At 43.9% G+C, this 27,807-nt stretch overlaps 1 protein-coding gene across 1 annotated transcript in view; it reads left to right on the top strand.

The window, feature by feature from the left end:
• Positions 1-27,807, top strand: part of LOC126092915 (lysosomal acid lipase/cholesteryl ester hydrolase-like) — a 102,712-nt gene that overhangs the window by 35,694 nt on the left and 39,211 nt on the right. The gene's annotated exons all lie outside the window — the stretch shown is intronic.

Below are 27,807 nucleotides of genomic sequence, written 5' to 3'. Positions count from 1 at the left end.
GTCTACATTTTATATACTCTCTACTTCGACCATCATCAGTTATTTTAGCAAAACTCATCTACTTTAATGTCCCATTTCCTGATCTTATTCCCTCAGCATCACCTGATTTAATTCGACTGCATTCCGTTATCCTCGTTTTGCTTTTGTTGACGTTCATCTTGTATCCTCCTTTCAAGACGCTGTCCATTCTGTTCAACTGCTCTTCCAGGACCTTTGCTGTTTCTGAGAGAATTACAAAGTCATCGGCAAATCTCAAAATTTTTATTTCTTCTTTACTGCCTGCTCAGTATACAGATTGAATAAAATCTGGGATAGGCTACAACCCTGTCTCACTCCCTTCCCAACCACTGCTTCCCTTTCAAGCCACTCGACTCTTTTAACTGCCATCTGATTTCTGTACAAATTGTAAATAGTCTTTCGTTCCCTGTATTTAACTCCTGCCACATTGAGAATTTGAAAGAGAGTATTCTGATAAACTTTGCCAAAATATTTTCTAAGTCTACAAATGCTAGAAAGGTGGGTTTCCCTTTCCTTAATCTACTTTCGAAGATAAGTCGTAGGGTCAGTATTGCCTCGCGTGTTCCAACACTTCGACGGAATCCGAACTGCTCTTCCCCGAGGTCGGCTTCTACCAGTGTTTCCATTCGTCCGTAAATTATTTACGTTAGTATTTTGCAGCCGTGACTTATTAAACTGATGGTCTGATAATTTTCACACCTGTCAACGTATAGAATAAAATTATGCAAAATCAGAATGCAAATAATCATAAATATATTTAATATATGCATAAGGTGTTTGTACTTGTATTGAAATATATGAAACTGCAGAAGTTGTGGTCAGGTTGAAGCCTCCACCTTGAGTCAGGCAGTGGGTCACGTGATCAAGTTTTTAAATAGCTGGTCAGAGGAAGTGTGCGGTCCTTTATCTCCACCACCTGGCTTATAAGACTGGTTTTGGTAAGATTGCGTGGCCAGAGAGCCACATGACTTGAACGTTATTTGGGACTCATAACTATTTCGATGACCCTCCGTTTGCGAGAGAAATATTTTTGTACAGGTCTGTTCAGGACTTGGAAATATTGTGCATCCTTGATCGCCAGTGAGCGTTGGTTCTTAGTTGGGTATGACTGAGTGAACATTTCTTCGGTAGAAGTTTTATTAATGTACGGAAATTTGTATGTTCCAGTTGAACTTTAACATTTGTTGCTGTTTAGGTGAACTGAAGCAATGCTCCATGCCTTATTTTGTAATCACCATTGCTTACAAATTTTCTACTTGCACTGTAAAGTGATGCAGTTGTTACTTTCTTATTTGTACTGTGTTCGGCAGCTACTTGTATGAGGCATCAATCGCAGTAGATCTCTATTCAGTTTGAATAAATTCGTGGCAAATACCAATCCTTTAGTTGAGTACAACATCTCTATTTTACAGGGTCTTATGCCAAATAATTTTTCCTTTGTTATGCACATTTACTTATTAATTTATTTGTATATTCGCTAATGTGTCAACGCAAAATTAGAACCTCATACTGGGCTCACAGCAACAGTAACTCCTCACGTACTGATGAGCCACATTTAGCTTTAAGGTCACATTAGGTAGCAACGAATTAATTCCGACAGGGATTAATTTAACATATTTAATTTGGTACCAATCCCCACTGACGTTGCAGTTGGGTTCGCTTGTCAAGAATAGAACTGTATTGAAATTTATTCCGACATTTACCTTGTGACCGAGTGCTTCAATCAATGTTGAGGGGTGGGGGGGGCTGTGACCATTACACACTGCAGCAGCAGTATCCGCAGTAGCAGTGTGACTGCTAGGTGTGGGAGAATGTTTTGGTAGAGCATTAGGCAACAGTGTACATGCTGCCACTGCCTGCCCAGGATGTCTGCAGGTTGCCACCTCTGTGTGCAGCAGTCTCTTTGTAACGAGTCCTTGTGTCCCAGGACTGTCACGTACACAGCCATCGTATCCTCGCCCCCCCCCCCCCTGTCTGCACTGCAGTTATCACACAGCTGCTCCATCCACGTCCGTGTCGACGTCACCAGAGATGGGGGATCCGCTCTTGAACTAATGCATAGAGTTGAATCTTTCAAAGGAGTGAACAATCAGTGATTCAGAAAAAAAGAATGGTAGCTCCAAAAGTTTCCTAAGGCAGAGAGAGAGAGAGAGAGAGAGAGAGAGAGAGAGAGAGAGAGAGACGGAGCATATCAGCAGCACCTCTGCTGGTCAGAGCACAGTGCACGCCACACAACACAGCCAGCGCCGGCCTCTGCCCTGCTTCTACCTTGGCTGCCTGCATTGTGCAGTGCCCCATTGGATTTTGTGTTTCACATATGCCGTGCCGTCTCTGTGCGTCGTCTGCCGCATGCAGTGTCTGGCGCAGCTTAACTTCGCATCGCACTCTGTCGGCGATCGTTTCAGTTGCACGTCCTGCCCTCTGGGCAGTTGATGCGAGCAACAGGACAGAGAGCCACCTAGCGGATAACATAGGAACTACTTGCAACAACCTGCTCGCAAGGGAACGGACGATTTGTCTCGGAGCGGGTGAGTTCACCGCTCCCCCCCACCCTCGGAACTCGCCCGCTCAACGCTCACCCCACCATCTCGACTCTAGCCAGAGCGTTGAGAAAAGCGACTCAGGTGTCACTCTGGTCTCTGCGGTCTCAGCTCACGCAGTAATACAGCTCACGGCTCGACCTGCTCGACTCAGCGCCTCTGCATCGGAGTTCGTCTCTACTGGATATTGTTCTTCGTAGTAATACCGCTATGTATATTACATTATTATGTTATGTATACATCAATTGTTTTTATTTTATTTTTCTTTGTTTAAACTGATTAGATTAGGTTCCTGACGACTCCTCTTACTATAGGATTTTAATTATGGATACTCGAATTTACGCTTTAATTATGAGCGAACCGATAAACGTGTCGCAAAATGTGATACACCAATATTTTCCTTGTTTTATTCTGCGTAAGGCTATATGCAGCACTTTCGTTTTACAGTCAAATTTATATTTTTTTTCTTATTCTGGTACGGATTTTGCGATTTTAGGCGTCTTCAGAAGGAAACGTTCACTTTAAAAATATATGGCTTGCGATGCATTTGTATGAGGTTAATCAAATTTTAATACATTATAGCCAAATATATTGTTAATGTAAATCTCAAGTTACAACATTTTCCGATCACCCAAAAAACCACGATAGTGCAAAATAAATCAATAATCCAAAACTTTGTCATGTCGTGGAAATTTCAATAAACAATACAAAATTCTTAGTCATTATCTGTGTTACTTCAAAATAGGATCAAATAAGATCAAAACACAGGTATAGTACTGGAATAAACCAAGTTTAAAGGGCAATGTGCCTTCCATTTATTTTCTATTGTAAATGAGTTGTGAGTCATGAAAAAGAGCTAATTCATTTCAGGGAGTGAACAGTTCTGATCCAATCTCTGAAAAGAACAGTTTTGCCCATCTCTAGACGTCACTGCCTGGCCACACCGGAGCTGTCACAGGGCTGCCACGACCATCTGCTGCCTGCCCATCCCACAATCATTCTCAGCCACTCCATCCACACTGCTGCCTGTCCACGCTGCAGCTTCTGCACCACAGAATCTCGGCACCACTTGCCTCCGTCTGCACCACAGTCATTCACAATCACTATGTCAATGTCATTGTGTGCCACCACTGACGTTTTCGTGCTACAGCATCTCAGTGCTGCCAGATACACGCTGATACTAATCCACATCACAGCCACACGTGGGTACTGCATCTATGCTCCCAGCTGCAGTTCCTATGCCGCACCACCTCAGCGCCACTGTCGTGTCCATACCACCACCTGACCATGCTTCAGCATCTCCACATCGCATCTTAGCTGCAAAAAAGAAATCTAAATTACGTTTGGGTTGGCACATGACTCCAGGCGTAACGTTCTTCGGATCTTCGGTCTTGGCTAACACTCAGCGGTAGAGCAATGAGATTGTTATTTGTTATGTGTCTGTATCCACGTTTCAAAAATAACATTGATAAAGCGAACTCGCGACTTGTGCGAGATATTTACTTCACCAAATGTCGTAATTAAATCGTTTATAATCGCTGGTGTATCACTTGGTATTTAAATATTAATGATAAGTTCAGGTTAGTTCCAGCGACACCAAATTCCCTATAGACTGGTTATAATCTCAAATCTATAATCAGTCGTAACAGTGTTATTAATTCCTAACGTCAAGGAGTTTCTATACAAGCGCCGACCGCTTCAGTCAAATAATATCGCAGCACGTTATCTCTATAAATAATATTGTAAAACTTGAATGATAAATGCTTGAATTGACACGATATGTTGGTTTATTACACAATATTAGTCGCTTCCTAACAGAGTCGTGAGGAAGAAGCTTTCGCAGGTGTTGAGGGGAATTATAAATTATATGCTTCGTAACTGTCGCCAAGTTCCCTAGTCCATTAGTTATTGCGAATGAAGTTGTCTATCTGTGTTCCCTTCCTAAATAGTGTAAACTTCAGGTTATCTAATTAAAAGTCACTTCTGTCTAATATATCCAAGTCCTCTATCTGAATTCTAAATAACGTAATATTTGAAGTCAAAGTATCGTTTCACTGCGTCATAGTAGATCGCAATAATCAATTCTGAAAAACAACCTAATTGCGCCTACATATACGAGCATTCAAATGTATGACCTGCTTCGGCTGACTCTCATCATGTAGTGACAATGGACTGAATTATCCTTAGCCATTACTCACAAATCTCAAAGAGTACTCACACGGAATGTTCTTTGGGAACGTTGGTTCTACTTTGCGAATTTTAATTATAATGATTTTGCGATTTACTATGATTTTGAATTTTCAGTTTGATTTTACTGGAATCCTCTCTTTCTTTTGTATGTTAATTAATTACTAAGTATTAGATTCCTGATTCAATTACTGGTTAATATCCAAATAATAATGTTAACTGGAAATTTGTTTGCTTGTTCATTTTTCATGGAATTTTGAACTTGTTTTGGGGAAATCTTTGGGAATTTTGGAGCTAATTTTTGATTTTTATTTCTCGGCCGAGGAAGTGGCACTACACAGGGCATCGCATACCGCACCAGGATAGATGGTGTTTAAACTGAAACATCCAGCACAGCATAAGCCGAAGGCACGTATCTGCACTGGGCTGCGACCAGTGTCATTGGAGGCCTCAGGAATGGGCGTGCAGCTACAGAGAGACTGGGCTGCTGTACCCAGTCCTGAGTTTATAATAATATGCGAGCTACCAGGGAGGCGTTCGCCAGCAGGAGGCTGTCACCCAGTAAGTGACCCAGCAGTAGGAAAGCATCGAGTCGTCTGCATAAGGTCCCCATCTCAGGCCGCTGCCTCTTCTGGCTGAAGGTAAAGTCCTTGGCAGGTTACTGGATACTTCATCAGGCCCTGCACCGTCATTTACTTTGAGCATAGCAGCTGATGGAGACAGCAGAGGTCAGCATCAAGTACACACCTCGATATGGTTACAAATAGAAAATGTCGGTGAGCACCTGAGAACATATGAGAGTGAGGTCCCGATTTTGGGAAGTTCTTCTGAGAGTCTACAACAAGCTGTAGCTGCCAGCTCTCGGTATTGGCAGGCGCTGATTTCATTTGTTCTGCTTTCCTTCCTTAGTCGGCTCTTAAAGGGGACTATCGCGAGGTGTAGTATCGCCCAGTATCAGCTCTCAGAGACATTTTCTAGCTTTCTTCACTTTGTCAGCTTCCTCAATAAGCGCTCTTTCCTTCTGAAGACACCTTGGCGTAAAAAAGTGTCTGGGCTTCAGGCTGACACCAGCTTCCCTCTGTATGGCGTCCTCCTGCCGACTGTCATAAGAACAGTTGTCCACACTCAGCAGAGTCGCGGTGCAACAGTTATATACGTCTGAAACAGCATTCCGTTTGTGTTTTGAGTCATCAGCCATGGCCTACAAAATCAAAATATCACTGACTGATGGTGGATCAGTGCGTGCAGGTAGTGATGCAGGCAGTCCTACAAGTTGGAAAGGAGAAGCAGAAACAAAGCCCAGTGCTTGGCAGATGATCGACTTACATTACTTTTGAATGCTATGAATGCTAATTGTAACAAGACAAAATCAAAATTTAAAGATACAGAGGAAATCTAAATTAATTGAGGTAATAAATCTTAGTTCGGGTATAGTACTGAGGAATTAAAATCAGACTGTTGGGGCAAAATATCATATATAGCTCACAAATTTGATCAGTTTGAAGACAAATTTAAAGAAACTGGAGGTAAAGTTGAGATCAATACCAAAGTGCTAGAGAGAGATTTTATCACAGGACTGGAAGTTGTGCAATGTGATTTTGTTGGGCAAATTGAGCCACAAGAACGAAAACGTAAACTGCATGAAAGGCAAACAAATGCCTAATGATTCTGTGGAAGAAATTCTCAATCTCACTGAGAACATGGACAGAGTTTTGTGTTGCAGAGATAAGTTTGTTAGGCCGAGAGAGAATGGTAATAATCAGTTTTAATGAGTAAAATTGTCAAAGATGGCGAGATAAGAAATTGGACCCAATAATCAGAATATGGGCTGGAGAAATATGCAGCAGCGACAAAAAATTAATTTTGGGTGAAGAAGAGATAATTTTGACCCAAGAAGAGATTACGATAGGCAAGGCACAAGGTATTAGGGACGACCAGGTGCAAACGTGCAGGGCAGTAAGTCCTGATACTAAATGGTGCCTCAGTTAGGGTCTGCATTGGGGGCTTATAACTGTATGATGAATAGGGCCAGACAGGGAGGTAACAGAAAGAGAAACGAGATGGGTGTATATCTTATGCATACTATTACAGATAATAAAAATTGTGGGTGCTGTATGTTAAGTACACTAAATGGAATAGAAGAAATCACTATGATAAACTGAACAGAACGAAGTTTAATACCGATGATAATGGTTTTCACATTAAAGAAATGTTTGAAAGAAATGGCGTGGCTGAGCCAGATAATGTTCAGAATAGTGTAGGTTTACTATAAGGTAAATTATTGAAATATCTAAAAAAGACACATTTTTGAGGAAAAAGTAGATATAGATTCAAGGGGCAAAATAATTAGCAACAGTAAAGTATATTTAAGGAGGTGGTAGATGTAAGTGCATGAGGAGAATTATACAAATACTGTGGATAACCCTGTTCAAAGTGGAGTAAGTGTTATGGTTCAAAATGTTTGCAGAAATGGTGTTGTAGGTACTGAAATAATTATTGATGGAATGTGTTGCCTGTGGGTGTACTTAGTAATTTTAATAATAATGATCGCTATCTGAAAAGCAGAGCAGGAAGAAGTTGCAGTGAGAAAAATATTGTTAAGAGGATTGACCTGAAGGAGGCACTGAAGGACATATTTCGTAAATGATGAACATATGATTCTGGGGAAGGATGTCAACAATAACTGGATGGGGTGAAGGAAGAGAGACTATAATATTGGTGACAGGGTGACTTAAGCTACAATTCATAATGCTTTACTACCGCAGAAATGGGATTAGTGAACGTTTTAATAGCCAAATAGCTGGAAGAATCATGTGGGGAGCAGGATATTAGGAATATGATTGATGAATTATTTCATGGGGACACAGAAATTGAGTAAGGGGAAATGTATAAAAGTGTATGTATATGTTGGACAAAGAAAGTAGAGAAGAAAATGAAGCTGATTTCTGAGAAAAAGTGTAGTTGGAGAAGACTGTAAGTGTAAAAGTTCATCCTATTATTAATGTAAATGTGTGGAACGTGGAGAATGTGGATTAATAAATTCTGGACCAAGTGTGTAAGCTGTATTTGAGTCATTCTGGGGGTAAATTAGATGTAGGTAGTTGGTAGAACTCTCTGTAACTTGTGTTAAAATAAGAACAGGAATTGGGGCATGGCGCAAGCCTGTCAGCAGCGAATTATTGTTAGGGTTTAAGATTGATAGAAACCGTTTTATAGCAAGTTTTTTTGTTGCTCTTGGTATGCCTATGAAGATTATTTTAGGAGAAGAGTTGATGTGTAAATACGACTGTGACATCATCATCAAAAGCTGGATTCAAGAACCTAACTCTGGGGGCAAAGAAACTGAGGAAAATTTAAAAACTAATTAAGCGGCGCTAAAACGTCGGCTCATTATGAGGGTGAGTACGATGCCGAGCTGTCTGGTTATGATTCTGTGCAGTTATAGTTATTTTGGTTTTTTTCTGTATGAAATTAAATAATATGTACGACGCATGATGATATGAACAGCTGGAAGGTGGGTGATGCTTGAAGTGCATCTGAGTGAGAATGAAAGAAGGAAGTTGGCTGAAAGATTCAGCTTGCTTTCAGTTTTGTAAATGTAGGTTAACTACAGGTATAAGAACTTTCGGGGCTTGATTTAAATGCATATCAAGACAGACATGTAGGTTGAGTGTGGTGCATAAGGGTAGCATTAATAGACGGATGCTCATGACATTTGGTTAGTGAAACAGGGACTGTAAATAAAAGCTACGTTTATTCGTGTGTAGTGTTAGAAATTATAATGGTAATCATTCTTGTGCGTAGTCATGCACCAGGGAGAGATTAACTTACATATTTAGTGTTCCTGTATTAGGTTTATGGGATACATATGTATTATGTGTGTAAATATATGAGTTAAACTACAACGATGAATTAAAGTTTAAGGAAGGACTTGGGATTATGTAAATATTTGCATTTTGTATCCTTGTTGTCGTAGTGAGTCTTATTTAAGATCAAAGTGGAAAAGTGAAATTTCAGAAAAAGTGCTTTAACAGCACGATCACTGGCGAGTCATGGGTCAGCCTATCTGAGCAATCACTCATTTCGCATTTATTGTACATCTCGTAGGAGGTGGCTCGGCTTGCGACAGATGCATAGCACTGCTACCTCAGCTATAGTCCAGGTAACGTAGGAAGGCGTTTCTGCACATGGAGGCGGAGCGATGGGAAGCGTGGAGGGGATGCGTGGCAGCAGAGAGAGGGCGAACTTTGTTGCTGCAAACAGCAATCAGGTTCATATGCCTACTGCATATAGTACAATACATTCAAAACTATGAGGGGCATGATAAATTTTAAAACCGATTTCGATCAATTGTCTAAATGAGAGAAACCTCACTGCACGCCTCGACTACGTTCCATCCTCCGCTCCACATCATTCTGTAGTCTACACGACGTCGGAATGCGAAAACAGCAGGCGCATTTCTCAAAATGACGATTATGTAATGACTAGGTCATCGAAACTGGTTGCAATTTTTGTCATTTATTGCGATTTTCACTGAATTATAAGCATAAATCTAATCCAACAAAATGAACTTCAGACACAAACCGAAATAAGTATATTTGCTTGACAACTGCTTTTTCTCCGTATATTTTTTAGAAACGTTTATTTGGGTGCGTGTGACTGTAGTTACGAATGGTAACTGTGCACAAAAAAGAAGTACTGGTAGCAAAGACTAATGCAAAAGAATATCGTAAAAATCCGTATGTTGTCATGTTTTTCGCTGTTAATGGCCTTTATTGAGTGTAAACTAGCAGATAACTAACCACCTTCTCTGAATAGCTCCGTTTCCCGACACGTGAAGAGAAGCAACTTTGATACCTCTCCTCAAACCAGAAAAGGTGCACACGTGCCCCAGTAGTTACCAGAGAATCGCCTTAATGAGCTGTCTAGGAAAGAGCCTAGAGCGAATGGTTAACCGTCGTCTGCTCTGGTTGTTAGAGAACAGGCAACTCCTTAGTCTCTCTCGGTGTGCGTTGCAGAGATTTCGGACCACTGTCGACCTCTCTCCCTGTTAGAGGCGGTTATCCAGCAGTCTTTCCTACGTGTAAACATCACCGTATTGGAATATTCTTTTATATCAGTAAGGCCTGTGACACTGCTGGGAGACACAGCATTCTCGCACAACTGCATCACTGGGACTTTCGTGGCAATCTCCCCATCTTCCTACGGTATTTCCTATCCATACTGTCGCGCAGACCGACTTGGTGACGTGCTGTCAGATCATTTTGAGCAGGAGAACGGTGTCCCTCAGGGCACTGTTTTAAGTGTTAACCTCTTTGACACAACCATAAGGAGTCCTGTATAGTGCTCCTTATTTGTGGTCGATTTTTCGGTTTTCTGTTCCTCCTCCAGCGTTGCAATAGCGATTCGTCAGTTGCAACTTACGGTGGCGAGGTTTGAGGAGTGGGCTGCGATGATGGTTTTTCGGTTTTCTACAGATAAATGTGTTTAAGTGCTCATTTTAATCGTTATCGTCGAATTTTTAATTTACGTGACTTGCGTATGTGGGACACTATTCTACATTTTAAAGTCTCAGTGAGATTTCCGGGCCTCATTTTTTTACTGCAAATTGTCGTTGTTACCGCACCTGAGAGAGCTTAAGTCAGAACGCTGAATGCACTGAACATCACAAAGCGCCTTAGCCACAGGTCTTGCGGAGCGGACAGGCAGCGCCTGGTCCTCATTTACAGGGCCTTTGTGCGCTGGCGGTTAGACTGTGGGTGCACGGCATTCGGGTCACCGAGGCCGTCTTATTTGAAGATCATTGACGCTGCCCGCCATGAGGGGATTAGGCTGGGCGTGGATGCTTATAGGATCATCCCCATACCTAGTCTCTGTGCTGAGGAAAGCTCCTCGTGGTATGTCATACATGTAACCTCCTCACAGCTCCGCATTCACCCGCATGCCATAATGTTGCTCATCGACCCCTGGAACACGTTTTTCCCAATCTTCCGTGAGCAACAAGGCCATCTGAGATCTGTATGTAACATGTGGTGGAGTCACTTGGAGTGGAGCAATTACAGCCCCAAATCCGGGGTTGTAACTCTTTGCTACACTGGTTACAGCACAGGCAGTGAGTAACTTTAGATTTAGTACCGTGTGGGAGGGATAACATATTTTAATGCTTTTCATGACATTTTGTCTTAGAGCAACTAGTCTAAGGTGCTTTTAGAGTTGCTCTGTAGGTTTCCTTGCGAGTTTACTGTCTTCGAGGTGGAATTATATCTTGCGGGCACTGGAGTAGATGAGATATGCTTCGAGCGCTTAATTCCTTGCCTGTTCCGGTTCTCTGAGTGCACTTCACTCTCTACAACGCTTGTACCCACCAGATAAAGTAGTCGAGAATGTCAAGAGTGCCCTCTTCCAACTACAATGGCTGCGAGAGGAGGAGTCTTTCTGCTGGGTACTACGGCACATGGGAACTGCGGGGAATGAAAGTGCGGATGTAGAAGCCGAAGAGGCGTGTCGTGGTCCTCAGTTATTTCATTGTGCCACCCCCCCTGCATGCTACCACCTTGCTGCTGAGGTAGAAGGTCGTGCATCGATGGGAAGACGAGTGGCTGCAAGTGAGAGACAATAAGCTGCGTCTCATAAAGCCCACCACGTGGCCGTGGCGTACCTCGTTTCAGCCACAAACACAGGATGGTGAGCTCCTCGCTCGTGTCTGCGTAGGCCGCAGTCGTCTGAGCCGTCGCTTCTCATTCCAATGGGAGATCTCTGTGCGCCACGTTTTGCTAGTGTTTCGTTTTGGGACAAGAGGGCGATAGGAGATTTTCCAGTAGGTCTAGCCTCTGTTTTAAGTGAAGTTCCATAAAACGTGGTGCGGCTTCTAAAGTTTTGTGAAATGTTCAATTTTTTCCGAAAATTTTAGGAAGACGTTTTTAATGTGTTAATAGGATTACTGGCTCATTCGGTTTTGTCTCTTTGTCAGCGGCCAGCCAGTTACGTTTCCTTGTATCTTTACTTTAACTTTTGTAAAGTGTTACATCTGTTTTATTCGCAGGAGTAGGATCTTCCACCCTTTCTCAGTTGTCTTCGGGTATTTGATGTAGAGTGACTGTGTGGCTGAAAGAGAGTGAGGAGGTAGTGAGTGAATGAGTGTCCTTTTATGCATTTCTTCCTCACCGCATGCAACACTTACTGAGATTTTATCCGTATTCGTTTGCTTTAATGAATGTAAGGGCGCTGATAACCTCGCCATTGAATGCCCATAAGCTCTGAACACACAAGCACATTCACACACACACACACACACACACACACCAAACCTTGCATATGACATACAGTTTGTTAGGTCTGTAAACCAGCTGTGGGATGACAGTGTTTTTAATGTTGTAGAACAAATTCATTATTGTTATAAATTATTTATGTAGTATATTAGACAGTACTGATGAAAGCACATGTTTCTCCATATGTACACTAAATATTATTAGAAGCATGGATGACTTATGCTATCATTTTATTACACTTACGTTACTTAACAAGAACTACCGTAATACAAGATTTGTACGATGGTCATTTTTGTAAGTTTGTGGTACTTGACCATGATGAATAAAATTGCCACACTAGGGTCTTACAGTACCATCTTGTAGTGTGCAGCATTTTAGCGAAAAAAATGTTCAAATGTGTGCGAAATCTTATGGGACTTTACTGCTAAGGTCATCAGTTCCTAAGCTTACACACTACTTAACCCAAATTATCCTAAGGACAAACACACACACACACACACGCATGCCCGAGGGAGGACTCGAACCTTCGCCGGGACCAGCCGCACAGTCCATGACTGCAGCGCCTAGACCGCTCGGCTAATCCCGCGAGGCAGCATTTTAACGAAAGCAATAAACCTGTAATGTACAAAATCAAATTATGTAAGATAAGAATGCAATTTTACCTCAAATATCTATTTACACATTTAAGACGTATCAATGTTTAAGTGTATATAACTTTATAAACTGTGGTGAAGTTGAACCTTCTGCTTTGAGTTCGGCAGTGGGTCACATTAATAAGATTTTAAACAGACCGAAAGAGCATAGTTTAGCCCGCAGGGGCTCACAGATGGTTTGGTGGGCACAGGCTTGGCGACCTCGGAGTTCGCGAGCTGGGGACTGGTGCTTGCCGGCACTCTCCTGTCGCTATAAGCCCCGGGCGTGCTTCAGGGGCTGCTGTGCACCACGGCCGTGGAACGTTGTGAGTCACAGGGAACGGGGATCACGGCTTGACCGGCCAGATCACGAGGATGGTAAAACATAAAAAAATGTTCAGCGTCAAGGTGTGCTGTGCATTGATGAGATGCACGGCTGTTGAGGAGGAACATCCACTAGCGTGCAACCTCTGGAAAACCTGCGCACCTCACTTGTATGAGGCTTAGCCACCCAAGTGGGGCTCTGTCTGGGTGAATCTTCTTAGCAAACAAAGAGCTCAAGATCCGCTTTGATGGCGGCATTCTTCCATATAACAGAACACCAAAGTATCTGGGTGTGACACTCGATACAACATTGAGCTATAAACAACACCTTGTAAACACTGCTGAAAAAGTCAGAACTAGAAACAACATTGTCCAAAAGCTTTGTGGCACTAGTTGGGGGTCCACTGCCTCCGTTCTGCGTAGCTCTGCGCTAGGACTTGTCTATTCTGCAGCAGAGTACTGTTCCCCAATATGGTTAAATAGTGCTCACATCAAGAAGGTGGATCAGTCTTGAACCAAACGATGAGGATTATCTCTGGAACGATCAGGTCAACTCCTGTCCAATGGCTGCCTGTACTGAGCCATATCCCGCCGCCACATTTGCGCAGAGAACACGCACTTGTCAGGGAGTGTCGAAAAATCCAAAATAGCCCAGATCTTCCTATCCACACCCTGAGTAATGGAATTGAGCAAAATAGATTGAAATCCAGACACCCCCCTCTCGCAAGTGCCAAAGATCTGGTAAAGAACGCTTTTATTCTTGAGGACCGCTGGAGAGAAGAATGGGAGGAAAAGACACCGCCTCAGGTTAACACCTTATTGGGAACATCTAACAGACCTCGGGGCTTTGACTTGCCCCGCAAAATCTGGTCTACCCTTAACAGGATCAGGACGAGCCACGGCCGCTGTTCGGACTCCTTGTACAAATGGAGCATAGTGCCATCACCACAGTGCGACTGCGGCGCCGACAGGCAGACAATTCACCATATCGTGGTAGAATGCCCTCTGAGGGCCTACCCTGGGCCAACAAGGGACTTCATGGATGCGACTAACAGTGCAATCGATTATATTTCTAACCTAGATGTTTGTCTGTGATATTGTAACTGTTTTGTGTGTTATGTACTTTTAGATTTTTCATACGTGATTTGTACTTGCCATACGCTAAATAAATAAAATAATTCTTCCCTAGCAGCTCGTGGGAACACCATGAAGCCTACAGCCCAGGTTTCTACTCACAGCGGCTCCGGTGGGCCGTTGGACAGTATTAATACACAGAACTAAGCAGGCCTCGCGTGGCTAGTCCACAAGGATCATGTATGTCAAGCAACATACCACGTCCTGTGGTAGATAACGTTTTTGGACGGTTCTTTTGAAAAATTTTCGCTGTTCTGTATTCTTCAAGCTCTTGAGAGACGTGAAGGGCAACTCAAATCTATCAAGAGGCTGCTAAATGTTACTCTCCTGCTGGAAACTATGAAGCCTCCCCAAGTACAGACGCTACTGGATGCCAAGCTACTTGCAGAATATTCCAGCGTCAGTGAGCTGCACACTGGGGTAAATAGCGTTAAAGCTGTTGCAAATTGCTGGGACATTACGGATATGGGTACAACGGAACTGGAACAGGAATGGGAAAGTGCAAGGGTGACTGAAGTCCAAAATGTTATGAAAAGTGTTGAGAATTTATTCTGACATTTAATCTTTTATGAAGTGTATTTCAACAGGATTTCTCCGCCTTAAGGTTAGATCTTATTCCCAAATCCAATACAGTGACTCAAACGCCAAAGCTTTATTCACACCACTGTTGGTTGTAATGGGCAGGCTACATGTGGGCGATGTGGCAGTTGTAACGGAACATATTAAAGGCTTTACTGTACCGAAGTATGCGATACCCTCCAAATTCAACCAGTTTAACGAGTATTTATGATTATAGAAAAGATATTGTGTATGTTAACAATGATTGCATAACATGTCTGCATAAACAGCCAATCCATTAAATTATACTGAATAACTGACCCACACAAAAGTTTATATCACTTGATCACTGATACAGCAAATGTCATCATGTAAAAACACTAAGTTCATCTTAAATAATTAATATGAAGTACGAAAAATAGTGGCCAACTTAGGTATTTTGGATCTCTTTAAATAAAAATCACCCAGTGAAACCTATTTGTTCACTAGGAGCGTTTTCACTCAGTATTCACGTAAGCAATCTTATTTTAGACGGAAACCTATGTAATTCTTAATAATTCATGTTATTTACTTATTTATGCAAATTAGAGAAGTCAATTGACAAACTTCTAAAAAACGGCCTTTTTGTAACAAAGAATTATTCTGTCAAGTCAACAAATCTGTCTGTCATTTTAATAACATGTTAAATTATGTCACTCGATGCAAATTAATAACTTTTCTGCACAAATTATGATAACAGATGTATATGTGAATTGTAAACTATATCTCTTTTTAGTAGTTCTTTGACAATGTTATAAATACGAGCAGCAAGAAGGGTCGAGAGGCAGTCGGAATGTCACTTTGGTAAAGTGTGTTTGTGTGTTATTGTTTGAGGTGGATAAACAATGCAAAGAACATGTAACGGAAGTACTACTTTGTGTTGTGTCATGGTCTTTGGTGGACAGTGGAATTAAGATGGCCACCAGAGTAATAAATATTTGAAGTTTACATATTTGTTGGTTTCGCTCGTTCTTTATCATCAAAAGCACATAAAAAACACGGGACCTCATGTTTTTAACCCTAGACAACCAGATGTAGAGCCAACATCAGCATCGAGAGACAGCAGCGATCCAGCAAGTAGCAGCGATTACTACAACACAACGCATTTTAATGGCGCCAACCTAACCTCAAGTGCTAACAAGCTCCGTAAATGGGAGTGAAATAGTGCGATTATAGCAATTAGCAATATCTACGACTAGGCGACCATTACACAGTGCAGCACACAAACAACGTTTTCAACGCACTACCCCACCCAGTTGCGTTAGCTGCCCCAGGCCTATCTGGTTTGGAGGAGGGGCTGTCCCGTCACCCAACGTGTCTCATACTCTGACGCATAGAAGAAATTTAAGACCACTCAGCCACCATGTTTCGTCAAGTCTTTTGCCTCGGTGTTGAAACAGCCTACCCAGAAAATGCGTGTTAGCACCCAGACTTTGACGATCGAGTATAGCACGTCTACCTATAACTGTAAATGCGTCGCTGGTCCCGCAGCTCAGTCATCCTGTCGCCGAAGTATTTAAAGTTGCTGAACACAGTGTCAGCATAGATATCAAACTCTCACGGCATACATCAGAAGAGATCCAGCCGGCTGTTTCTGTTACGTCAGCCTTGCCACCATCCCAAGTTTCCAAGCTGGGGACAAAGGCCAAATGGCCAAACCACTCCTCTCCAGAGCCATCGGACCATGCGACCCTGTTGCTGTCTGACGGGTCAGACAATTATCAAACCATCCCCAATATCGATGTCGACGATTACCTGAGGGAACCAGCGAGTCCATCGAGTGAACCCCCCCCCCCCCTCCCCACTTCGCCCCCTCTCTGTTACCGCCACGACACCACGGTGGAACGAGAAGAGGAAAGAGAGAGTAAAGCCTCACTGTTAAAATGGCTTCCACACCGCAGTGGAACATTAATGGGTTCAGAACGCATGTGGAGGAACTGAAACTGCGGGGATACGAAAGCTCTCTGAACTTGTGTTCGTAGGAAATGCGTTAACGTCTAATGACCCTGTCAGAAGGCTTACCTGACTGTGTTAAGGACCAAGGAAGCACTTGCTTCGTTTGTCAATAATCCGCACCACTCCTCTAGTCTCAATTTCAAATAATACTCTTGATATTTCTAAAAATATCCGGAATCTGATACATCAATATTAAAAAAAAGTTCACTATCTCTCCTAGATGTATCGAAGAAAGCTATCGATATGTGGATGAAAAAAGTATCGACGTTCCAGGCAAAAAAACCGGCTGCACATTGTAAATACACTGCCAGTTTTAGAACTACAGTATATACTTAAGTACTGATTTATTATTAGATATTCCGTGCATCCAGAAGCTAGCAGCCTGCTTATCCCCCTTAGAGTAAGAAGTGAAAGTAAAACGACGCATGGTCACGCTTGGCCACAACCACTTTGCGAACAATGGTAACTGCAAGTAAGTTGGACAGTAAAAGGAACATTTCATGTCGACTTCCGAGTTTTTTTTTTTTTTTTTTTTCATTTCTGCCGTTGCCAGCGACCTAGCAGTTGTAGTATCGAACTGGTGAAGTTAGACGTTACAGTTACTGTCGGTAGCACCAAGCGCGGTTACGTTAGCATTTCCCCTCAAAGGTCACCGCCAACCACAAAGGCCAATTTTGTCATTTAGATTTTTATTCATCAGTTTCAGCAACTGTTTCTGAAGAATGCCGATGTGAAGAAATGGCACATTAGTTGCGTTAAATATTCTTTTTGACGCGACTGGAGTGCTATTTCTTCACATCGGATATCTTGTTATGCCGATCACGCTGCGCCCCCCAGTGCAATTACACTTTTTCTCTGTGCCATCTTTATTTAATTCACATAGTCAAGGACGAAGACTGGACGTCATGTAGGATCAGAAAGTAGTGAGCCTCCTTCACACAGTGAAAATTATATTCTATTACAATTTCAAAAGTACAACTTCAAATACACTCCTGGAAATGGAAAAAAGAACACATTGACACCGGTGTGTCAGACCCACCATACTTGCTCCGGACACTGCGAGAGGGCTGTACAAGCAATGATCACACGCACGGCACAGCGGACACACCAGGAACCGCGGTGTTGGCCGTCGAATGGCGCTAGCTGCGCAGCATTTGTGCACCGCCGCCGTCAGTGTCAGCCAGTTTGCCGTGGCATACGGAGCTCCATCGCAGTCTTTAACACTGGTAGCATGCCGCGACAGCGTGGACGTGAACCGTATGTGCAGTTGACGGACTTTGAGCGAGGGCGTATAGTGGGCATGCGGGAGGCCGGGTGGACGCACTGCCGAATTGCTCAACACGTGGGGCGTGAGGTCTCCACAGTACATCGATGTTGTCGCCAGTGGTCGGCGGAAGGTCCTCGTGCCCGTCGACCTGGGACCGGACCGCAGCGACGCACGGATGCACGCCAAGACCGTAGGATCCTACGCAGTGCCGTAGGGGACCGCACCGCCACTTCCCAGCAAATTAGGGACACTGTTGCTCCTGGGGTATCGCCGAGGACCATTCGCAACCGTCTCCATGAAGCTGGGCTACGGTCCCGCACACCGTTAGGCCGTCTTCCGCTCACGCCCCAACATCGTGCAGCCCGCCTCCAGTGGTGTCGCGACAGGCGTGAATGGAGGGACGAATGGAGACGTGTCGTCTTCAGCGATGAGAGTCGCTTCTGCCTTGGTGCCAATGATGGTCGTATGCGTGTTTGGCGCCGTGCAGGTGAGCGCCACAATCAGGACTGCATACGACCGAGGCACGCAGGGCCAACACCCGGCATCATGGTGTGGGGAGCGATCTCCTACACTGGCCGTACACCACTGGTGATCGTCGAGGGGACACTGAATAGTGCACGGTACATCCAAACCGTCATCGAACCCATCGTTCTACCATTCCTAGACCGGCAAGGGAACTTGCTGTTCCAACAGGACAATGCACGTCCGCATGTATCCCGTGCCACCCAACGTGCTCTAGAAGGTGCAAGTCAACTACCCTGGCCAGCAAGATCTCCGGATCTGTCCCCCATTGAGCATGTTTGGGACTGGATGAAGCGTCGTCTCACGCGGTCTGTACGTCCAGCACGAACGCTGGTCCAACTGAGGCGCCAGGTGGAAATGGCATGGCAAGCCGTTCCACAGGACTACATCCAGCATCTCTACGATCGTCTCCATGGGAGAATAGCAGCCTGCATTGCTGCGAAAGGTGGATATACACTGTACTAGTGCCGACATTGTGCATGCTCTGTTGCCTGTGTCTATGCGCCTGTGGTTCTGTCAGTGTGATCATGTGATGTATCTGACCCCAGGAATGTGTCAATAAAGTTTCCCCTTCCTGGGACAATGAATTCACGGTGTTCTTATTTCAATTTCCAGGAGTGTATTTGTCGAAAATTGAAAAAAATATATAAAATAAAAATATCGGCATTCGATATTGCCATCTCTTTATCAATGTATCAGTGAAAAAATACCGCTGACATTTTCTTGCATAAACTATCTGTTCATCGATATCTCATCAACAGTTCCACTCTCAACACAGCTACTGACCCGCAAGCCGTTGCAGTTGCAGTTAATGTCTGTCAGAGGATCACTGTTTGCTCGCTGTATTTACCTCTGCACAGTGCGATCGACACTGAGGCTATACCGGGCCCTATAGAACAATTTCCCCGCCATCTCCGACTGGGAGATTTCAGTGCACATCATATATTGTGGGGTTCGACCTTTCCTTGTCCCTGGGGTCGGGTTTTGGAGAGCCTCGTGACGCCTCATGAGCTGTTTGTCCTCAACACAGGCGCCCCCACTCATCTGTGCTGCTGCTGAGTCGTTCTCAGCCACTGACCTCTCTTTCTGCTCTCCAGCCCTTGCGGACCCTGTTCAGTGGGAAGTCGCTGACAGCTTTCATTCCAGTGACCACTTCCCAGTCCGCATTCACCTACTGGATGGAGCCCTCCCTGAAAGGCGCCAGCCAGGATGAATGATCAGCTGGCTGTGTTTGAGTGCTATGACAGCATCCAGGAGTGGGTGTACCACATCACACGAGTAATCCAAAATGTTGTTCACCTCTCCATCTCAAATGCCTCTCATCACCCAGAGAGGCCGACTGTGCCTTGGGCGACTGATGAATGCCATTCAGTTATTCGGGTCAGGTGTGCAGCTCTGCTACAGTTTAAGAGCCACCGAATGGCAGAAAACCTTGAGTCTTTCGATTAGCGAGGGAAAAGGCTCGACGCACCATCAAGGAGAACAAGGCAAATGTTCCTCTACTCTGTCAGCCGTTCCACTTGTTCAGCTACAGTACGGGCAGCCATCAGGATGCTTAGCAGTAAAGTCAGTCACTTCCCCATAGCAGCGTTGTTGAATCAGAGTTGTCTTCAGACAACGCCTGGAGGTATTGCACAGACAGTGGCACAGCATTTTGCGCTGACTACTGCCACTGTCACAGAGGACTCAGCATTCCGTCATTACCGTGCCACCACAGAGAGGGGTGAGTTGTACATCAAGTCTAATAATTCGGTGTCCTATAACTGCCCATTCTCCACGCAGGAGCTGGATTTGGCACTATCTGTGGCGCGTGATACTGCGCTCAGTCACAGTCAAATCCGATACAATATGCTGTAGAAAATGAAACCGGTTTCCAAGGTAATCCACCTAAAGTGTTTTAATTCTACATGGCAGACAGGCAACTTTCACAACTCATGTAGAGAGACTATTTTTATTCCTCTTCTCAAACTGGAAAGTATCAAACGTGTCTCGGCAGCTTTAACGAAATATCTAGCAAAGACCTTGGAGAGAACGGTTAACCGTCGTCTGAATGTTGCACACCGAGCAGCTCCTAATCGCTCTCAGTGTGGATTCAGGAGATTTCCGTCAACTGTTGACGACATGACCTTGCCAGAGGTGTCTATTCAGTAGGCTTTCCTACATAAACAGCATTGCGTAGGTATAATTTTTGATATCAGTAAGGTATTTGATACTGCTTCAGACACCTTTTGCTTGGGCAGTTCCACCAATGGGGCTTCCGTGTCTATCTCCCCATCTTTATTCGGTCCTTTTTAAGCGCTTTTTTCGTGATAGACTTGGTGACATGCTGTCGAATAGTGTCGCGCAGATGAATGGAGTTCCTCAAGTGTTACTCTCTTTGCCATACTCATAAACGGTATCACATGTACGGTAAGTAGTCCTGTGCAATGCTCCTTATTTGTGATCGACTTTGCAGTTTTCTGTTCTTACTGCAGTATCGCAACAGCAAGTCGTCAGTTACAACTGACACTGGACAGACTGGAGAAGTGGGATACAAGGACTGGTTTTACGTTTTCTGCAGAGAAGGTCTGTGTGTTCAATTTAATCGTTCTCGTAGTATTTTTAATTTTCCTGAATTCAGTATATGGAACACTGTTCAACCATTTAAACACTGTGTCCGAATTTTTGGTCTAATTTTTGACTCCAAGCTGCTGTGTTTAACGCACGTGAAAGATCTGAAGACCAGGGCCCGAAAAGCACTGAACTTTTTGAAATGTCTTAGCCATCAGTCTTGGGAAACAGACAGAGCGAGTCTGCTCCAGTTTTATAGGGCTTTTGTTCGATCACGGCTGGACTATGTGTGCACAGTGTTGGGTCAGGGAGACTTTCATACTCGACAATTATTGACGCTGTACGCCATAAGGGGATCAGGTTGTCCACGGGCGCTTACAGGACCAGCGCCATATCCAGTCTCTGGTTTGAGACTGTGGAACCACGACTTACCTTTTGGTGGCAGCTTCTCATGGTATGCCAGGTGTGTCAGCTGCTCGTTACCCCAGCCTACCAAACAACTGCTCATCAAGCTATGGAGCGCATGTTTACGAAACGTCCACGGGTAAGGAGGCCGTTTGGGATCCTTGCGCAATGTGTGCTGGAGTCCCATGGTGTGGGGCCCCCACAAATCAGGGTTCTTAACTGACCGCCACTCTGCGGGTTGCAGAGGCTCACAGCAATTTTAGATTTAGTGCAGTACAGAAGAGACTGAGCTCCCGCTCCTGTTTTTAGCGCTATACTTTGCGACATTTTACATGAGCATCACAATTATTTTTTTGTAAGTGGTCAGCCAGTGGCATTTCCCTGTGCCTTTCTTTCAGCTTCTTTGCCGTTTTACTTGTGTTTTAATCTCATGCATAGCTACTTTTAGTCTTTCTCCATTGTTTTAGAGCATGGGATGGAGTGATTGTGTGTTCAATTCGAGTGCGTAAGCGTGCAACAGTTTTAGAGATTTTGTTTTAAGCAGTGTAAGGACGCTGATAATCTCGCCATGAAGCGCCTATAATCTACAAAGACGTAGACATGACAGTGGATCTACTGATATTGCCAGTGGAAATGAGGATATAAAATGTAGACTGGCAATGTCAAGGAAAGCGTTTCTGAAGAAGAGAAATTTGTTAACATCGAGTATAGATTTAAGTGTCAGGAAGTCATTTCTGAAAGTATTTGTATGGAGTGTAGCCATGTATGGAAGTGAAACATGGACGGTAAATAGTTTGGACAAGAAGAGAATAGAAGCTTTCGAAATGTGGTGCTACAGAAGAATGCTGAAGATTAGATGGGTAGATCACATAACTAATGAGGAAGTATTGAATAGGATTGGGGAGAAGAAGAGTTTGTGGCACAACTTGACCAGAAGAAGGGATCGGTTGGTAGGACATGTTCTGAGGCATCAAGGCATCACCAATTTAGTATTGGAGGGCAGCGTGGAGGGTAAAAATCACAGGGGGAGACCAAGAGATGAATACACTAAGCAGATTCAGAAGGATGTAGGTTGCAGTAAGTACTGGGAGATGAAGAAGCTTGCACAGGATAGAGCTGCATCAAACCAGTCTCAGGACTGAAGACCACAACAACAACAACTCTACAGTTGTGAGTGAGATGGAGATTGCGGTGCACAAGCTTTTCTGAGTTCTTGAGTTCGTGAAAAGTGAGTCACAAATTTCAGTGCAGCGGGCATTTCGTACCACATTCGGTCTTCAACCACCAACAAGCAAAATCATTATCCGTTGATTTAAGCAATTTGAACAGTCTGGGAGTGTGTGCAAAAGAAAAAGCACAGTCCGACCGTGTGTGTCAGAGGGTGACGACCGATGGAGTAAAGAAATTTTTGTGCGCAATCCCAGTAAGGCTACCAATAGAGCCAGTTGAGAACCTGGAATACCCCAACCAACTTTATGGAAAGTTCTGATACGACGTGTACTGTACAAGCCCTACCGATTACAAGTTGTGCAGGCTCTCAATCCCAATTACAAAGCGAAGTGTCTCCCATTTTGTGGTTATGTGCTAGTATAGATGGAGGATGACGCATTTCTACAGCGTGTAATTTTTAGTGGAAAATTCAACAGACACAATGTTTGCATATGGGATTTGGAAAATCCACATTCACCATTGCGACGCAAAAGAGACTCACTGAAGATCATCGTGTTCTGTGGCATATCCCATACAAAGGTTTATGGACCATTTTTCTTTGTGGAAAGAACCGTAATGGGAATCAGGTACCTGGATGTTTTGGAACAATAGCTGTTCCCTCAAGTTATGGAAGATTCCCAGGACTTAGTTTTCCAACAGGATGGCGCTCCACCACATTGGCACCGTGATGTACGACGCTATTTGAATGACTCCCTTCCTCAGTGCTACATCGGTCGCAGAGTACTTAAGAACATAGCTCTGTACTTCTGGCCACCGAGATCTCCTGATCTCACACCCTGTGACTATTTATTATAGGGTTATGAGGAGGAAGCTTTTAACGTCCCGCCTCTACCAACTGCTCTGAACGATCTGCGGAATCGGATCACTGCTGCCGCGCACTGAGTAACAGCAGATATACTGTCGCATGTGCTGGACGACTTTGGCTACCGCGTCGATATTTCCAGTGTAGCCAACGGTGGCCACATTGAACATTTATAACATTTATCACATTTCTAATTTTTAGATAATCATTAAAAACAAAATAGTTACATATTATTAAATTTATTAAATTGATATCAAGCATTAGGAAAAAAACTTTGAAACTTCCTCTTTTATTAGTATAAAGCTTGTTTACTTTTGTATTTGTACTTGAATAAATACGAAGTTTTGAAAATGGGTCCATTATTTACGGTAACGCTGTACTTGAACAGTCCTAAGAGTGTAATTACAACAAACATTTTCTGTGACTCTTCATTCAATGTAATTTGCAAGTAGGCTTTACGCAAATCTTCCTTAGAAAAGTAACATCCTGCACCAAGCCGGTCCATGAGTTCCTCAGGCCGAGATAACGCACAAGTGTCAACTACTGTCTGTGTATTGACTGTAGACTTGAATACAACACAAATGCCAATGCGACCACAAGGCATAGGCAACAAAACTAGTGGACTTGATTAGCTTGAATGGGAGCAACTACACCATTATCTTGCAATTCTTTCAGTTCGCTCGCTACTTTGTCTCTTAAGGCATTTGGAACGGGGCGGGCCCGAAAAAATTTAGGCTGTCCATTGTCTTTCAATGTAACATGCGCTAAAAGTTATTAGCTTTCCCCATTCCTTCGGAAAATAGTCCAGGAAATTCTTTAAGCATTGGCTTTCGGATCAAAAGTCGATATGGAACGTACATTGTCTTGGATGCTAAGACCAAACCAATCAGAGGCATCTAAACCAAAAATGCTCTTATCTTCTCTTGATGTCAATGCCGTAAAATTCACTGTCGTAGTGTGAGATTTCTAAATGGCAGACAAACTACAATGTCCAAGCGCTGGAATTTCCTGTTCGTTGTAAGCAGTGAGGTGCTTGCTAGATTTAGAAAGCCGTGGTGAGCCGGACTGTTCGTACGTGGCACGGCTTAGCAAAGTTACTGAGGCACCTGTGTCTAACTCAAAGTTCACACGACGACCTGCAATGCGTAATGATACAAATAGTTTGTTAGAACGTCATTGTACAGCACTAGGGCGAGAAGGAGGTGTAACTTTAATCATACTTTTGTCAGAACCTATTGCAGATTTGGAAAGCACAACGCTCACTGCATGTGCACTAGCGTGTTTTTTTCTGGGAGCGGCCGAAATTGGCGTTTTTGTGTCGTTGCAAACAAACTACTTGGAGATGGCCATTTTTCACAGATGTAACACGTTACGTTACGTGATGGGCAGTGTTGTCTTTTATGGCGAGCAAAACATCTAACAAGGGAACCTCCCCATCGCACCCCCCTCAGATTTAGTTATAAGTTGGCACAGTGGGTAGGCCTTGAGAAACTGAACAAAGATCAATCGAGAAAACAGGAAGAAGTTGTGTGGAACTATGAAAAAAATAAACAAAATATACAAACTGAGTAGTCCATGTGCAACATAGGCAACATCTAGGATATTATGAGCTCAGGAGCGCCGTGGTCCCGTGGTTAGCGTGAGCAGTTGCGGAACGAGAGGTCCGTGGTTCAAGTCATCCCTGGAGTGAAAAGTTTAACTTTTTATATAATTAACTTCGCTCTCCAAAATTCCAGGACATGTTCAGATTTGCTTGGACATATGCGGGATTTGACGGTCTACAGACGGAAAAATTTGAAACCGTTAAAAACATATGTTTTGACAGAGCACAGGGAAAACTGTGCGACTGTGAAACTGTTGCATTCATTTATTGCTGTTTATGTGACAAACTCTTACGTTTACATCACGTTTTTGGGACTGATTATCACATCCACGAGAAAACCTAAATCGGGCAAGGTAGAAGAATCTTTTTAGCCATTCGCCAAGTGTACAAGCTAGGTGGGTCGACAACATATTCCTGTCATGTGACGCATATGCCGTCACCAGTGTCGTATAGAATATATCAGACGTGTTTTCCCGTGGAGGAATCGGTTGACCTATGACCTTGCGATCAAATGTTTTCGGTTCCCATTGGAGAGGCACGTCCTTTCGTCTACTAATCGCACGGTTTTGCGGTGCGGTCGCAAAACAGATACACTAAACTTATTGCAGTGAACAGAGACGTCAATGAACAAACGGACAGATCATAAATTTGCGAAAATAAAGAAAGTAAAATTTTCAGTCGAGGGAAGACTTGAACCAACGACCTCTCGTTCTGCAGTTACTGACGCTAACCACGGGACCACGGCGCTCTTGAGATCAGGTTCTCCTTGATGTTGCCTATCTTGCGCATGGACTACTCAGTTTGTGTAGTTTACTAATTTTTTTCACTGTTCCACACAACTTCTTCCTCTTTTCTGGATTGATCTGTGTTCAGTTTTTCAAGGCCTATCCACTGTGCCAACTTATAACTAAATGTGAGGGGGGTGCGATGGGGAGGTTCCCTTGTAAGGCAAGACTTCACTAAGTTCACCGGCTTGTTTATATCCTGTCATCACGTATGTGTACGCGCTCGCTGTTGTGGCTGCTTGGGGCGGTCGCGAGCTGGGAGTGACTCGACCCGACAGATTGGGACCTGGCCAAACTTATCGGCCACTATGGTACCCGCGTCATATTGCTCTAAGATTTGCAACGTTTGAGAAAATGAAGGATCAGCGTACTTAAGGATCTGTTTCCGTGTTCTGCTATCGGGGACATTGAATGTTATAACATCTCGAATCACGAGGTCACAGTTATTATGGTTTATTTATCGCACGGAAACACACATGAAGCTTTCAGCTATATTTACACAATACAAAAGAAATATTTATACATAACAAAAGGAATGTCCAGGAGTTATGGTCACTAATTATATCACAAACTGATATCCAGAGAGTCTTTCCAATCCAGTTCTGTTGGTGAGGCGTTGATTATGTCGTTCCAGCCTCCAGTAAAACATCTATTGGAACATTCCTCTACAATGTGTTCAACATTGTTCTGTTGCTCCACAGTCTCACATCGGGGAGTCTGAGAGTCCCAATATGTACGTGAAGGACTTAGTTCTTCAATGTCCATATCGGATTCTGTTGAGCACACACCAGGTTCTCCTAGGTAGTTGGAAGCCTGGTATACATGTAGGGTCTTCGACGCCACGGCGGAGTATGCTGGCGTCGTTTTCCCATTTCTCCTTCCACACATCTTCAGTCTTGAATGGTTCGGGTTGTCGAGCTGTCCAGAATGGTTTTCTCGATTTGAGACCCGTGCAGAGTGCATTGAGCAGTATTTCCTGGGCAGGTAGCCCTTGGGAAAGCTTTACGTCATTAATCTTTTCCCATACGTGGGCCGCTGCTTGTTGTCGTCTCAAATGTGGTGGAGTGATGCTACTGAGAGCAGACAGCCAAGGTAGTGGGGTTGATCTCACGGTGCCCGTCACAATTCTCATTGTGTCATTCAGCTGAAAGTCAACCTTTCTGGCATGCACACTACTGTACCAGACAGGTGTGCAATATTCAGCCACAGGATATACGAGGTCACAGTTAAAGTTGCCACAACTACACTTAAATTTACACTTCCTAGTCATGCCCCTCAATTCTGTATACCACTGACAGTACATCAATTCCGGCTTTTTCTGCAGACGGAAAACCGCATACCTGGCTGTAGCTACGTGAACTTGCTGGTCTTAGTACTTGGTTAATGCAGCGATTACTTCGTCATAACTTAGTTCGTCGGGAGACGCAGCTGGGAAAAGTTCTTTTAGTAGCCTCAACACTGGGGGCCCTGCCATCGAAAGAAAGTGTTATAGCTTTGCAATATCTTGAACACGATGAGCCGCACAATAAGCTTGGAACCGTGTCAGGTATTCGTTCCATTCCTCTTGTGTGTCATTAACTTGCCGGTACGTAGGTATGCTGGGCTGCGGCACTTGTTGGGCGTGTCGGTCAGTCGGCTATGCGGCCGCCGTTGCTTGTGCAGCCAGAAATTGTTGTAGGGTTGTCAGCAAGAAAGCAAATGGTTGGGTCTGAAAGTCAAAAGCTGGTGTTAGATCCATAACATTGGTTGTCTGAGGGGCGGGGGCAGGAGGCGGAAGGGGCGTGGTAGCCATGGATTTCACAAATAAGTTATAGCATAAAAGCAAGCAAGCAAAGCCCCTGAGAAGAGAAATTTGATTAGTTCTGCTGCTCCCCTCCTGGAATACATGCAAGAACTGAACAACAACAAAAAATTGTTCAAATGGCTCTGAGCACTATGGGACTTAACTTCTGTGGTCATCAGTCCCCTAGAACTTAGAACTACTTAA

This window comes from Schistocerca cancellata, chromosome 7 (genome assembly GCF_023864275.1).
Source record: "Schistocerca cancellata isolate TAMUIC-IGC-003103 chromosome 7, iqSchCanc2.1, whole genome shotgun sequence".
NCBI classification, from domain to species: domain Eukaryota; kingdom Metazoa; phylum Arthropoda; class Insecta; order Orthoptera; family Acrididae; genus Schistocerca; species Schistocerca cancellata.
This window is presented reverse-complemented; position numbering and strand designations above follow the sequence as displayed.